This window comes from Pseudorasbora parva, chromosome 8 (genome assembly GCF_024679245.1).
Source record: "Pseudorasbora parva isolate DD20220531a chromosome 8, ASM2467924v1, whole genome shotgun sequence".
Lineage (NCBI taxonomy): Eukaryota > Metazoa > Chordata > Actinopteri > Cypriniformes > Gobionidae > Pseudorasbora > Pseudorasbora parva.
In genome coordinates this window covers 8,201,013-8,205,116 of record NC_090179.1, presented here as the reverse complement: position 1 = coordinate 8,205,116, position 4,104 = coordinate 8,201,013, and the positions used below count along the sequence as shown (strand labels likewise).

The 4,104-nt window shown below is 44.1% G+C and overlaps 1 long non-coding RNA gene across 1 annotated transcript; it reads right to left on the bottom strand.

The window, feature by feature from the left end:
• Positions 1–3,061: 3,061 nt before the first annotated feature.
• Positions 3,062–4,104, bottom strand: LOC137084994 (uncharacterized). The gene is made up of 3 exons (XR_010906873.1): positions 3,674–4,104; positions 3,277–3,505; positions 3,062–3,145 (listed from the first exon to the last, which is right to left on the bottom strand). It is a non-coding gene; the product is annotated as an uncharacterized lncRNA (long non-coding RNA).

The window sequence follows — 4,104 nt, the reverse complement described above, 5'->3', positions numbered from 1 at the left end:
TCGAAGGTCCTCAGATTGTTCAAGCAATGGGACAAGTTGGAAGTCCATGATGGGATGTTGTATCGAGTGACGAGAGATCCTGTGTCCAAACAGAGAAGATCTCAATATGTGTTGCCTCTGAGTCTAAAGGAAAAAGCAATGTTGGGCATACACGATCTGGCAGGTCATCAAGGTCAAGACCGTACTCTCTCACTGGCAAGGCAGCGATTTTACTGGCCTGATATGGAGAGGGATGTGAGGGCACATGTCAGATGCTGTCAGAGGTGTGTGTTTGGGAAGTCGCCGGAGCCTGCTGCTCGTGCGCCCCTAGAAAGCATCAAGAGCTCTGCCCCGATGGAGTTAGTTTGCATGGATTTTTGGTCAGCTGAGGACAGTAAGCAGCGTTCTGTGGATGTCCTAGTAGTCACCGACCATTTCACCAAACTTGCCCATGCATTCCCATGTGCCAATCAGACGGCAAAGCAAGTCGCCAAGAAGCTCTGGGACAATGTGTTCTGTGTTTACGGTTTCCCTGAGAGAATACATTCTGATCAGGGCACCAATTTCGAGAGCAACTTGATTGCAGAACTTCTTCGTCTGGCCGGTGTGGCAAAATCCCATACAACAGCCTACCACCCCATGGGCAATGGGGGAACAGAGCGATTTAATCGCACTTTGGGAAACATGCTCCGTACCCTTCCCCTTAAGGAAAAACAACTGTGGCCACAACAAATTCAGACCATCACGTTTGCCTATAACGCCACCGTTCATGAGACTACAGGTTACCCCCCCCTTCTTCTTGATGTTTGGCCGTGTGCCTAGATTACCGGTGGATATAATGTTTAAGCAGGTTTTGAATGACCCAGGGATTGTTGACTATGACTCATATGCCAAGTCCCTGCTTTCTTGCCTCAAAAGTGCTATGGAAATCGCCCAGAAACATTCGTCCACTGAGCAACAGCACCAGGCCCGGCAGTACAACAAACGTGTCAAGGGTACCTACCTTTCTGTGGGAGATCGCGTTTTAGTAGCAAATAAAGGAGAACGAGGGAAGAGGAAGTTGGCTGACAAATGGGAGGATGGAGTGTACACAGTTGTTGGTGCAAATCCCGATATTCATGTTTATAAAATACAGGATATGGAGGGACGCACAAGAGTTGTGCATAGGAATCTTTTGTTGGAGGTCAACTTTTTGCCACTCTCTGGGATGGATGAGAGCCAGGATACCCATGCAAATGATCAGTCTTTGACCAGTGAGGAGTCTGCTCAGGAAGACTGTGATAATGATGATAGAGGCTCAGCGTCTGTGTTATTAACTCAAGATGACAGTGCACAGAACCTGTCAAATTCCAGAGATGGTGAGAGTCTTGCAGTTTTGTCCCCTGAAGTCCCACTTGAATCTGAGTCAGCTGATTCAGAAGAGCTAGACCAGTATAGTTCAGTGCAAAGTCCTGTTGCTGCCATTATTGATAACCAATCCATTTCACCTGCACCACAATCAGATATTTCACACTCACCACATGCTGATCCATTGGTTCACACTGACCCACACACACAGACCGTGACTGATGGTCTTGTTAGAACACGTGCAGGGAGAGTAGTGAAATCAGTGAACAGACTAATAGAATCCATGGTTCAGAAACCATTTCTGAGGGGTTCAAACATTTTGTTTGGGAGCCATAGATAATCTCTTTTTGTTTTGCATAGATGACTCTTGTTATATATATAAAAAATTTGGACTGTGTTATGAGCATTGATACTTGCAATGTCTGCGGGACAATTTTCTTTTGGGGGTCCAAGTGTTGTGTGGCGTATCAGGCGTCGCATTGAGCTAAGGGGATTCAGAGATCTGATCAACCTTTTTTTCCCCTGAACCTTGTATGTAAGGTGACTTCTAAGTTGACAGTGGACTAGGTCTATTTATTTTCATTTGGGCCAGATTGTGTCAGTACCAGACGTATTGTGTTCTTTACAGTCCCGAGATTCCAATTTATCAGGATGTTGGTGAATTTCAGGAGGGGTGAATGTAACCAGGTTGAAATTATATCTTTACTTTAACGGTTGAAATGTCACCAAATCCTGATTAACATTGTTTTCTATATGTTTTCTGTATGTTCTATTGTCAATATTTATGGCTGGATGTTGTATTCAGACCATAATGTTAATACCTGTACTGTTACTTTAAGAGTGTCGCAGGCTTTGTGGCGTCATTCACGCGCTTCTTTCAGTTTGCGCCAGACTAGCTGAGAGAAGGAGCTTGAAACCTGTGTGGAGGAGGCTGCATGTGACTTATGTATTTTTTTGTTGATTTGTACAGTCTGCACCAGGTTCGCTGAGAGGAACCAAATTTGCTGTTTCACCTTCATTAAAAGAGAAACCAGCAATTGATCGTGGTCTGCGTCTTTCCTTCATTCAACCCAACAAGAACACAACGCAAGAATATACAAGGGTTAATGGGCGTGCATTCAACCTAACAACCTGTTAAAGACACAGCGCGCCCGTTACAAGTGCAAGTATCAGATTTGCATTATAGGGTCCCAGATTTGCATGGTGGTGGAGGACCCCATTTTGTGTGATAGCAGCGCAAAGGGTGATGTTACCCCCTCGCTGCCCTGGCACATTGGTGATTTCCCTGTGCCCAATTACATTTCTCCCTCTTCTTCTTGTTTTTGCAAGGTTAAATCCAGCCTCATCCACATATATAAATTCATGTTGAATTTCAGCAGCATCCATTTGCAAGACTCTCTGAAACACATTAAAGAAAATAGGATGCTATTCAATATCTATAGCACAGTATTTTTTTGTGACAGAACATTATGAGCAGTGCATGATACCACACCATAGTCAGATGAACAATGCATACCTCCACATACTCATTGCGCAGATGTTTCACTCTCTCTGAATTTCTGTCAAATGGTACCCGATACAGTTGCTTCATGTATATTTGATTTTTCTTTAGGATTCGACCTAATGTTGACAGAGAGACTCGTTGGATGTTATTGAAAATATTGTCATCATTGATGATATTCGCTTGGATTTCTCGTAGCCTGATGTTCACAATAGATGTTCACGATTTCTCGTAGCCAAAACCATGTTCACAATGGCGGCCTCTTGTGCACGACTAAACATGGGGCCCCTTCCACCTTGGTGTCCTCGACCCTCAATCCTATGTAAAAAAAAAAAAAAAAAGATAAAAATAAATAAATATATATATATGCAGCCTACTGTCAAATGTCACAGTAAACAATATTGATTATACAAGCTTCAGTTTCAATGTATACTGTGTGGTTAGCTTACCTGTTTTCTCGATGAAATGTCCGAATTACTGACGCAACAGTATTTCTGCTGAGATTTGGTTGAACTCTTTGTCCAGCTTCCATCAGTGTCAGTCCATGGTTGATAACATGGTCAATAAGTGTTGCACGGATTTCTTGAGTCAAATTTGGTCCTCGTCTTCTTTGTTCAGGTTCTATCACCTCTTCAAGTCCTTCTCTACCTCTTCCTCTACCTAGGTGTTTTCCTCTACCTCCTTCTCCTCTACCTAGGTGTCTTCCTCTACCTCCTTCTCCTCTACCTAGGTGTCTTCCTCTACCTCCTTCTCCTCTACCTATGCCTCTTCCTCCTTCTCCTCTACCTATGCCTCTTCCTCTACCTCCTTCTCCTCTTCCTCTACCTTCTTCTCCTCTTCCTCTACCTCCTTCTCCACTTCCTCTACCTCCTTCTCCTCTTCCTCTACCTCCTTCTCCTCTTCCTCTACCTCCTTCTCCTCTACCTATGCCTCTTCCTCCTTCTCCTCTACCTATGCCTCTTCCTCTACCTCCTTCTCCTCTTCCTCTACCTTCTTCTCCTCTACCTATGCCTCTTCCTCTACCTCCTTCTCCTCTTCCTCTACCACCTTCATCTCCTCTTTGAGCTCCCCCTCTCATTCTCACTCTTCTTCTTCTTCTAACTCCTTCCATTTTTGTTGAAGACAGGTGAACTCACCTGCTGCCTTTTATAGCACACCTGAGTGCTGCGTTTTCAAATTAGCAAATGTGTGCTTCCACACCTGGTAGATGTGTTTATCCAATTCGTTCATTAGTGTGGTAATTGGCAATCCGGTGCTTTGTAATTACAAGGAAGTAA